The sequence below is a fragment of the Schistocerca gregaria genome, chromosome X, assembly GCF_023897955.1.
Source record: "Schistocerca gregaria isolate iqSchGreg1 chromosome X, iqSchGreg1.2, whole genome shotgun sequence".
NCBI classification, from domain to species: domain Eukaryota; kingdom Metazoa; phylum Arthropoda; class Insecta; order Orthoptera; family Acrididae; genus Schistocerca; species Schistocerca gregaria.
The window spans coordinates 38,306,801-38,318,859 of record NC_064931.1 but is presented as its reverse complement, the minus strand read 5'-3'; the positions used below and the strand labels follow the sequence as shown (position 1 = coordinate 38,318,859).

The window sequence follows — 12,059 nt, the reverse complement described above, 5'->3', positions numbered from 1 at the left end:
CAGCTGCTTCTGCATACAGACTCAACTGGGCCAGTGTAAAAGGCTCCAGTGGCCAAATGGATGCCACGATGGTGGATAATATTGAGACAGTGTAAGAGGGACAGATGTGTAGATGCATGAACAAAACACCCACATTCTAATTTCAAATGATCAAGGGACCAGTACAAACAGAGGAGGGTGGTTAGATCTGCTCCCCAGAAACTACCACTGAGGACACGGACACTGAGGGACTGCATACAACGGGCTGCCACGTGAGACACACGAGAAGACCAAGAAAGTTTCCTTTTGAACAAGAACCCCAAGAATTTTGTAGTTTCAATGAATGGAAGAGCAACAGGCCCAAGGTGTAACGATGGTGGAAGAAGCCAGAAATTCGTGCAAATGGTTTTGTCAGTGGAGAAGTGAAAGCCACTGTCGATGCGCCACGGGTAAAGACTATCGAGACATCGTTGAAGATGCCACTCAATGAGACAGGTCTGTGGAGAACTGCAGTAGATGGCAAAATTGTGAATGAAAAGAGAGCCGGAGATGCCCGGTGGGAGACAGGCCACTGTAGGGTTAATGGTGATAGCAAAGAGGACGACACTCAGGACGGAACCCTGAGGCACACTATTTCCCTGGATAAAGGTGTCCGACAAGGCAGAACCCACACATACCTTGAAAACTCTGTCTTTTAAAAATTCCTGAAGGAAACTGGGTAGGCGCCCACGGAAGCCCCACGTGTAGATAGTACAGAGGATACCAGTCCCCCAGCAAGTGTCATAGGCTTTCTCCAAATTGAAAAACAAGGCCACAGTCTGAGATTTCCACAGAAAACCATTCACGACATGGGTCAAGATCATCAGCTGCAGAATGGCATTCTCAATCCACACTATGCAGTGGTTAGTAAACTGTGATAATCGAGCCACCGTACCACCTGGGCACGAATTGTACGTTCCATCATCTTGCAAACACAGCTGGTGAGAGAAATGAGGTGGTAGCTAGAAGGAAGGTGTTTGTCCTTCCTGGGCTTAGGTGTGGGTATGACAGTGGCTTCATGCCAGCATTTGGGACACACGCCCTCTGCCCAGATGCGGTCAATGTACGAATCAGAAAGTGCTTGCCCACAAGAGAAAGATGCTGCAACATTTGAATGTGAACAGTCTCTGGACCTGGGACAGAGGAAAGGGACGAAGTGACAGCATGAGCCAGCTCCCTCATAGTAAAGGCAGCATTGTAGCACTCACGATTCTGAGAAGAGAAGGGTATTGCCCTTTCTGATGGAATAGGACAGGGTGATAGTGGGAGAAGCTCGAAATCTCTGCAAAATGGTGGCCCAAGGTGTTGGATATAGCAATAGGGTCCGTGATGACATCATCTGTTAATGTCAGGCCGGAAATTGGGGAATGGAACTCGGTTCCAGAGAGCTGTCACTGGTTGGCCCACATGACTGAAGAGGGAGTGGAACTTCACTCCTGGAAATTGAAATAAGAACACCGTGAATTCATTGTCCCAGGAAGGGGAAACTTTATTGACACATTCCTGGGGTCAGATACATCACATGATCACACTGACAGAACCACAGGCACATAGACACAGGCAACAGAGCATGCACAATGTCGGCACTAGTACAGTGTATATCCACCTTTCGCAGCAATGCAGGCTGCTATTCTCCCATGGAGACGATCGTAGAGATGCTGGATGTAGTCCTGTGGAACGGCTTGCCATGCCATTTCCACCTGGCGCCTCAGTTGGACCAGCGTTCGTGCTGGACATGCAGACCGCGTGAGACGACGCTTCATCCAGTCCCAAACATGCTCAATGGGGGACAGATCCGGAGATCTTGCTGGCCAGGGTAGTCGACTTACACCTTCTAGAGCACGTTGGGTGGCACGGGATACATGCGGACGTGCATTGTCCTGTTGGAAGAGCATGTTCCCTTGCCGGTCTAGGAATGGTAGAACGATGGGTTTGATGACGGTTTGGATGTACCGTGCACTATTCAGTGTCCCCTCGACAATCACCAGAGGTGTACGGCCAGTGTAGGAGATCGCGCCCCACACCATGATGCCGGGTGTTGGCCCTGTGTGCCTCGGTCGTATGCAGTCCTGATTGTGGCGCTCACCTGCACGGTGCCAAACACGCATACGACCATCATTGGCACCAAGGCAGAAGCGACTCTCATCGCTGAAGACGACACCTCTCCATTCGTCCCTCCATTCACGCCTGTCGCGACACCACTGGAGGCGGGCTGCACGATGTTGGGGCGTGAGCGGAAGACGGCCTAACGGTGTGCGGGACCGTAGCCCAGCTTCATGGAGACGGTTGCGAATGGTCCTCGCCGATACCCCAGGAGCAACAGTGTCCCTAATTTGCTGGGAAGTGGCGGTGCGGTCCCCTACGGCACTGCGTAGGATCCTACGGTCTTGGCATGCATCCGTGCGTCGCTGTGGTCCGGTCCCAGGTTGACGGGCACGTGCACCTTCCGCCGACCACTGGCGACAACATCGATGTACTGTGGAGACCTCATGCCCCACGTGTTGAGCAATTCGGCGGTATGTCCACCCGGCCTCCCGCATGCCCACTATACGCCCTCGCTCAAAGTCCGTCAACTGCACATACGGTTCACGTCCACACTGTCGCGGCATGCTACCAGTGTTAAAGACTGCGATGGAGCTCCGTATGCCATGGCAAACTGGCTGACACTGACGGCGGCGGTGCACAAATACTGCGCAGCTAGCGCCATTCAATGGCCAACACCGCGGTTCCTGGTGTGTCCGCTGTGCCGCGCGTGTGATCATTGCTTGTACAGCCCTCTCGCAGTGTCCGGAGCAAGTATGGTGGGTCTGACACACCAGTGTCAATGTGTTCTTTTTTCCATTTCCAGAAGTGTATTAAAAGAATTAGTGAATGAAATCCAGCTAGCTTTTTTGCTATCTCGAAGAACGCGACAACACTGTTCACGCAACTGTTCATATTGAATGCAGTTTGCCATCGTAAGATGATGGTTAAAAACACTGAGAGCACGTCTCCGCACGGGAATTGCATCGCAGCATGCAGCAAGGGACCAGGACACAGCATCGTAAAGAGGAAGTGCGACGAATGGAATGTACGGCGGTGGTAAGGATAATGTTTGTAAGACATATTCTACCTGGCCATCACAACTGGGGAAATATTGTTCATCGAAGGTCACCAGGGAGGAGTAAAGCCTCCAGTCAGCCTTAGTAAGCTGCCATTTGGGTGTGCACATAGGTGGGGTAGGAGTCAGCAAACAAATAGTGCAAAGGAAATAGTCACTCGAGTACATGTAAGAGAGAATGGAGCACTCAAGACAATGGGCAATCTGGACAGTGCAGAAGGATAGGTCCTAATGGGAACAGGTGTGTGTGGAATCTGAAAGGAGGGTGGGGTGCTCCAATATTAAGGCACATGAGGTTAAGTTGATGGAGAAGGTCAGCCAAGAGGGCACCCCTCTGACAAGTTCTGGGAGAACCCCACAGGGGATGGCGCGCTTTAAAGTCACAGAGCAGCAGAAAGGGGTGAGGTAGCTGCCCAATAAGGTTGAGGAAGTTGCCCTGGTGACATCAAATGATGGAGAGAGGTAAACAGTACAAAGGGAAATGGTCAAGTGAGGAAGGAAAAGGTGAACTGAAACAGCTTGAAGACAGGTAGTCAGAGAGACGGGTTGACTAGGAACGTCATCCTGTACGAGCAGCACTACTCCCCCGTGAGACTGAATGCCGTATTTTTGGGGAGGGGTGCACACCGGTGACACGGAGGTCGGATGGGCGAGGGTATCACGTGGCGACACCATCTAAGAGGATCTTCAAGTTGGTGAAGGAGAAGACCATTTGCCTTTGACTTCTTGGAGCCTTTCCGGTTGGCAGAGAGAGACTCAGATGTTGGCTGGCTGGAGGGACATAGGAAGTGTTCACAGGAGTATTCCTTCTGTCCTTTCCAGCCTGTCGGTTGTGTAGCTGGTGGCTTCACCCCACGAGGCGAAAGTATAGTGCCATATTGCACAGCTGGAGGAGGAGATGGGGACGCTACTATGACGCTGGGCGATTCCACAACTGCGATGCTAAATTTGAGGTCTTATGACTGCATGGCCACGTCCTCCGTGGAACGAGATGCAGCAAGAACAGTACTGTAGGTGCAAGATGATAGAACACAGGGTTTCCAACTAGCCAACAACTTGCGAGCGACCGGGTGATGCACTTTTTCCTTCCCAGATCCCCTGAATAGCCTACTCATCAAGATACATGGGACAATCGCAGGAGGAGGAGGCATGGTCACCATTGCAGTTGATACAGCAGTGAGGAGGAGGTGGACAATTGCCCTCATGAGCATCCCGCCCACAGCTTACACATTTGGCTGGGTGTTGACAACACTCTAAAGTGTCACTGTAACGATGACAGTTTGTAGCAGTGCATAGGGTTTGGAATATACGGTCTGACTGTGATAAATTCATAACCTGCTTTGATGGAAGAACCACTCTATCAAAAGTGAGAAAGAGAGTGCATGTGGGCACTAAGGAGGCATCCACTTTTTTTTTTATCACCTGATGGACTGCAATGACACCCTGATCAGAGAGGTATGTTTGGATTTCTGCCTCAGTCAGACCATTGCGCAGTCTAGTGTAAATAACACCTCGGGAAGAGTTCAGCATTTGATGGGCCTCAACACGAACTGGATAGCTGTGGAGGAGCGAAGCTGCAAGCAGTGGTGTTTGAGAATCAGAAGTAGTCTCCAAAAGTGAAGTGTCATTGTGTACACCAGAGCAGGATTTCTCAGGGCCAGCAACTGCATGAACACCTCTCTGGATAATAAACAGATTTACCATAGTGACAGACTGTCTTCAATGCATGAAACCATGAGGAGTCACGGTGCAACTGGGAGGGTCATTCAATCGTTAGCCTCGTTCCATTTATGTTTTGTAGCCGTTGACTGTGAAGGTGATCGACTCATTGCGAGAAAATCCCCCATTACTGCCAGCGTCTCCGATAGCGCGCTCCTTCCAAGTGTGGGCTCCCTTCAGTAGGGGTGCACCTGCCTTAGGTGATCGTTCACACCTCCTGAACACTTGACAAAGGGGCTAATTGGCAATTTGGGAAAGTAGCAGCTCAGGCAATCACCACTCCCTGGGCCTGGCCTGTACCAGGGGGTATGAGCTAACCCTACCTGTTGGCCCGGGGCTGGGAACTATGCATTACCTAGTCACCTGTGGGCCAGCCTTCTGGAGCACGAAGGGAGGAAGAAGAAATAAGAGGAACATCAAACGCCAAAATGGAGGAAAGACAGGAGAAGGCGAACAAATAAAGAAAAAAGTAATGACAAACAGTGGAGAGTATTCCGATACTGACTACTGAAAATGCAGACTCTATTTCCAAAAACAGCCTTGACATGTTCCCCAAGGGAGGGGAAGAAGAACAGCAAGAGGATAGACATGCAGCATGGAAGAGAAAAGATACTGCAAAGGCTGGGGCCCTGTGGTAGCCAAGCACAAACCCTCCACAGAGCAGTGAGCCCCCTGGGTGGGGGGAGGGGGGGGGGGGATCAGTGCTGTACAACAGAAATAAGAAGACAATGTTGTTGCAAAACACTGCTTTAACAGTGCTTAAGCGGGACAACTCTTATAATAAAAGATGAGAGCATTGTAACTTGCATGTAGAACAACTTACCTGCAGTAAAAAAATAAATTTACAAACTTTGCATCACACCATATGGAAGGTTTCTGTTAGTTCTGACCATGAACATGGTCTGAAAGCTCAGCAATGTTCTCATTCCTGATGTATGCATTTCACCTGCCTATGTCTTGACTGTACAGATGATTACAATGATGGGTTTGTGGGGCACTCAACAATGTGGTTATCAGCACCTTTACAAATTCCCAATCTTTTCACAGTCCAGTCTTGCCATTTTCCCGGATGATGATGATGAAGACAACATGAACAACCAGACCGCATGCGTAGAAAATTCCTGACCCGGCTGTAAATTGAACCCAGGACCATGTGATCCAGAGGCGGCAATGCTAACCATTAGACCATAAGCTGCGCTCTCAATTATATAGTTCTTATTTACTGTACTCCTTCCATTATTTGTATTCCATCTACAACTTTTCAATTGTCACATTTTACTTGTCAACAAATCAGAATATTTGATCAAGTTGACAACAGTACATCAAATGAATATAGCTGGACAATTTAGCACGACAACAGAAAATAGGTGGGTGGTAACAAAGTAGTTGTGACTTGAAAACATCATGAGAAATGTTTGATAACTGAGAGAAGGAAGAGCTGTTATAGTGGCTTAAGTGTTTCTTGAGTGGACCCAAATGTTTTGTGGTGAAGCAACAAGATTACCACAATACAGTAAGATACCCAGCCACCCATTGTCTGCTGCCCCAACTTGAGTTTTATTCCTATTTTCGTAATTTACATCATATTTTCGTAATTTACATAATGGACCATAAGGTAATTAATAGTGTTTAATCCAGTTCTTGACAGTTTCACTGTCTTTTAAGATACCCAAATATTAACAAAGATTTAAGATAGATCTGTCGTCAACCCGAAGGCTAATTTGAACACCACAGTGCTTTATTAGGCATTGTCCTATTGGAGATTGTATGCGATGAAGTGAGTTACCCAGCCAGTTACAGGAGGCCTACAGCTTAATGTAGACTTTGAGCCATGACACAACTCAGTGTTTTTCACATTAATATTACCACAAGTGAAAGAAGTGGCAAGTGACAGGACTGACCGAGAATTGGAAACAAATCCTTTGGATCCATAGTCTGGCATTTCAAAACTCGAGCCACATACCAAGAGAATTATTGAGATGTGACTGCTAGAACAGACATATATCTTAAGTTGTGCTCTATCTACAATTGAATAGGATTCACTGGGTAATGATACTGTTGATTCCAGTCCCTCCACCGATGAGATACTAAATAAATACAAACTGATCTGAATGTCAACAAACTCATGGCGTTCGCCAACGGTTGAGTCAGCTAACTATTGGATGAATGCAGAGCTCTTGACTATTATAGTTTGTGGAATCAAATTATCTTTGTTGCACGTTATTTGTTATTACTTAACTACATAATTACTTTACCAGCTGACTGCCCAATGTAGCATCCAAATTTCAATATTATTCATGAGGTTTTTGGTGATATTAACTCAATACCCAACAGGAACATTCCTGTGGGTCCTGTATAATCAGGAAACTGCTTTAAAAGAACTCTGGAAAGGTACTATCAATTACAGAAATTTTGGTCAATTAGGAATTAAACAATACGAGAAAAAAATTACTGAATCAATGTGCAGACTAAGTGGTATCATTTCTCTGTGGTAGATCTTGAGATAATAAACCAACTTGCATAATTATTATGTTGCTCATATCACTATTTTTTCGAACTGCCGAAACAATTTCCAGCTTTTTCTCTTTTGTATGGTTTTAAATAATATATTAATTACGTTTCTTTATATATCCTCATCTATCTGCATCTACATGATGACTCTGCAATTCATAATTAAGTGCCTGGCAGAGGGTTCATTCAACCACTTTCAACCACATTTCTCTACTGTTCCGCTCTCAAATGGCATGCAGAAGAAACGAGCACTCGTTCCCACAGTTCTTGTGCTACACATGTGCTCTGCACACCTTTCCTGTATCATCCGGACCATCTGACCTACATGATAAGCTGATAAATAAAGACACTCATTTACAACCAAGGTTTTCAACTAAGGAGGGTTTGGGCCGAATCTTAAGCATTTACAAAGCACAAGGCCAGTATGTGGTAAGATCAATTCACGTCATGGCAACTGAAGACCTTATATCAAACCATGCAGACACACCTAATTCACATCAGCAGTGTCCTGGTTCCTGTTATGGTGTCACACAGACTGAGTATCATTAATCATGTTCCAGCTGCACACTTCCCTCTCCAACTTGCTAGTGGAGTTGCGCCAGGGTACAGTTCTAAGGCTCAATGGATAGGTTTCACAACTGGCTCAGGGGTAGGCATGCAATTTAAATGCTTGGACATTGAGCAGAGGCCCCAATGAAGAACATTGTCTACCAGCTACAAACTGTTGTAGTCAAAGTCAAATCTTAATGGCTGAAACTTTTTTCCTCAGAAATTGGCATTTTACTCAGCAAACAATTGCAGTGGTCTTGTGTGTGTAATGCTTTATAGGATAGACAATCTGGTTGAAGCTGTACAATCTAGTAATATTATGAATAATATCCTGTGCCCATAAGTACAACAATAAAAACTGGAGGAGTAAACTGATACCAGAAGGATCAAATCAGTGATGGCACAGGGATGCTTTACAGAACAGAATGAGACAATTCTTCTTGACTGTATTCTTCCTACACTTAATGTTAACCTTGTTTTGGAAATGAAATGGATGATGTGAGAAAACTGACCAGATACCATATCAAGAACTTGATATGACCTTTGGAATGTAATCCTACATGCCTGGGAGGAGGCGATACCAAATGAGAGCTTTACCGTCGATCATATAGGTTTCCTTCCTTGCAGAATGCTGTAATCACTGAAATCAAAGTATTTTGGATGTGAATAAGTGATGGTGACATCATTTGCTCTGTTGTTTTCAATTTAGTAAGAACTATAATCTTTCCACTGTTAATTCTGTATTCTCTATAGGTACTACATAGTAGCATTATAACTGTGAAAGGAGTCAAAAGACACTTTTCAACTTTTATTTCTGCAACAACAAATCCAGTTTTTAAACATTTTACCACCAAACTATCTGACTTTTCCTTATTTCTTCCGCTTTTGACAATGATGTACTGCAACTTGCTATGATTTCATGGGGACAATGGCAAGGGTCAAATGAAGACGGGCATAATTCCTTGTAGAAGAATTACCATTTCCATAATTAGATTGTGCTCTATTTTTCTTCAGGCGACAATAAATGCTTCGAATGATGACATATGCACTGTTCTAAAGCTTTGGATTCGAGGCATTATACGTAACTTTTCAGCGCTATTTTGGGTGTTGCTGCTGTTATTTACCTGCTCAGTTTATTTGCCTGTAACAGGCATTTTCAATGTCATGTTAGTGTGATCTTATTAATGAAGAAACTTTGCAAATTTTCAAAAACTCTGAAAAAGAATCAGAAAGTGACGTACTAGATTCAGATGCCACTTTGCTGCCAGAGACAACCGATGAATATAGTGAAACAGAACAAGAGTTACAATATGTAAGTGTCTCAGTTCTCTTGACAGTTGTCTTAGGAGTCAGCTGATCCAACAGTGGGGATGGGAGCTAAGGACATAACAGAACAGAAGGCTAACAGACAATCGCCTAAAAAAGGGCTGCTCTGAACATCCTGAAGGAGAGAAGGGCCCATTGCATATGCCTGCCACTGAGTGGATGACACAGTCATCAGTGCCTTCAGACCTCTTTCTGATGAGCTGATGTAGCATACCATACAAAAACCTGCAGAATCAAATACTCAGTATGAAATAAGACACCATTGGGACAGTGTCGCAGGAGGAACTGGAGACAATAATTGTTGTCATGCATGCCAGAGGTTATTAAAGATAATGCGAACAGGCACATGCCATAAATTTATAAGATTCTTCCACTTCAATGAGAAGGCATTCTGAGCTTAATGTATCTGTGCTAAAAAGTTTGGTCTTATTTCTGAAATACGGAACAAGTTAATGGAGAACTTGCCTTTGCTGTTGCCACCCCGACAAAAATATTACAACTGATGGGCAGTTAGTTAGAAGCAATGCAAGGTGCAGGTTTACCTAAATTATTGCAAAAAACCCAACAATATGGACTCAACTTTTGGATAGTTGCAGACATGATTTCAAAGTATATTTAAAATGCCTTCCCACACCTCGGTGAGCACAAAGTCCCACCAGACAACACCACTGGGAGATTATGTCATTCTCTGCTTCATGGATACATTTCTAAATGAAGGAAGGAACCAGACAATTTGTTCATATCCCTTGAGCTCGTGAAAAAATTGAAAAAATTTTAACAGAGGAAAACATTATTACTGGTACTAACGAACAAGTTTTACTGATAACGTCCAAGTTGTATGAAAAAGATTATTTCTGACATCCATACCATCTTGGAAAGCATAAATATGCCAGAATGGGCCTTTATAGTGTACCAAGGGATGAAGAATAAGAATGTAATTATTCTCACCACATTACATCCTGAAGTAGCAGCAAGTGAAGCAGCAGAGAAGAAAAAACAAAACAACTTATCTTCTGTAACACCACAAAGTATGGTGTGGACGACATAGATCCAATTATTTGTAAATACTCAACTAGAGTTGCTTACAGGACATGGCTGGTGCATGTTTTTTACACTATCCTAGAAGCAGCAGCAATGACTGCATGGATCAAAAGCATTCATTCTTTAATTTGTAAATGAATGCAAAAGTGGACAACAGAGAGCAGCACAACAGCAAGAAAGTCAATTAAACAAAGCAGCAGCTTTAGGGACCAGACAAATAAAAAGGCAAAATAAGGGTCAAATTGGTATGTACATAGGTAACCAGACCAATGATATAAGTAAGGAATCTAAAAGCACTATCTGCAGGAAATATTTATGAAAATCTGCTCAAAGGGTGATTTCATTGCTTAGGAAAAAATGACACACACGAATAAACGTTAGAAAACGTAAAAATACTTCACATTACTGTATAGACAAGCAATTACTTTGTATTCAAAACATTAAGCAAAATGTGTCATAATGTAAAGCATTCATTGGAAAGTGTACATGGCATATAAATAAATGGAAGAAATGTCTTGCTTGAACCACAAAATACATTTTTAATGCAAATTAAATTAAGAGTCTTGAATATCACAATTTCCCCTGTTCTAGTATTGAGTATCAATAAAAGTTCATCTTGCTGGTTGAGGGAGTGGGAAAGTGGTGGTGGGCAGCTGATTCCAACCACACACGCAATAGTTTTTGCACAGCCTTTTGAGGAAGCAGCTGCACCACTATTACACACGATGATGGTTTTACCAGTATCAAGTTATTTCTTATTACTGTCCCACCTGACTCGGCATCACCACAATGTTTACATGTATGTAATACTGGAAATTAGATGACACAGGTCTCCTCCTGTATTTTTTCACTCAATTTTTTTAACTAATCAAAGGGGATTTTGGTATAAGATAGTATTTCAAAGAACATTATACTACAACCACTAAAATTCTGCATCATAAGGCACTGTGCTACTCAGACCTATCTTCTTTTTCATAATTGGTTTATTTGTTGATATCAGTTGGTTATGCTAAACTGGGAGAGAAGTTAGGAAGATTTTTATTATGACTGCTAAGAAGTACTGCAAGTACACAAATTACTGTTCTTACAAAGAAATCCCACATACTGTCCTCAATGAAATTTGCATTATTTGTAATACTTGAGTATGTACTTGAATAGCACCATTTTTAATTCAAAGTGACCAAAGAATTTGTAAATGCATTGAACGATCCAGCTTCTGAAAATTTAAAGAAAATAGATTTTTTTATTAGTGAAATCCCCTCTCAAATGACATTCGAGTTCACACTTAAGGGAAAACCTATGAAAGGTATTAAGTATTTTACTTTATTTTTAAATTATTATTTTGCCATCATGCAATGATTCAAATCAAACCATTCTGCTCAGATGTGAGCATTGCACTCGTTGCATGTGCTTATCACATTTCCCGATTAGTCGGGAGGTAAACCATTCGTCAAACAAATGTTTTAACATCAGAGTATACTATTTCTACACACTGTCGATAATATGTCCTCGTCTTCCTCTCTGTACACAATGTATTGCCAAAACTCATTTTCAGTGTCAGGAAAATTTAATCCTAAGAGCAACTGGGAATTGTATTGGATTTTCCAGGCACCTCATCTTGCACTTAAGCACCTAAATTACCAAGTTACACACCACATATAACACAAGAAAATTGTACACAGTAGTGCCTGTCCGATACAACTTTACCAGGGGCAAATACTAGATCTAACCACATTACCTGTCAAGGATTAAGCAGTGGGAGAAATGTGCCCTGCTGCAAGCTGAAGACAGGGAC

The 12,059-nt window shown here is 43.6% G+C and overlaps 1 protein-coding gene across 2 annotated transcripts in view; it reads right to left on the bottom strand.

Annotated features, from left to right (window-relative positions):
* LOC126298809 (succinate-semialdehyde dehydrogenase, mitochondrial) overlaps nucleotides 1–12,059 on the bottom strand; it is a 205,110-nt gene that overhangs the window by 65,883 nt on the left and 127,168 nt on the right. The gene's annotated exons all lie outside the window — the stretch shown is intronic.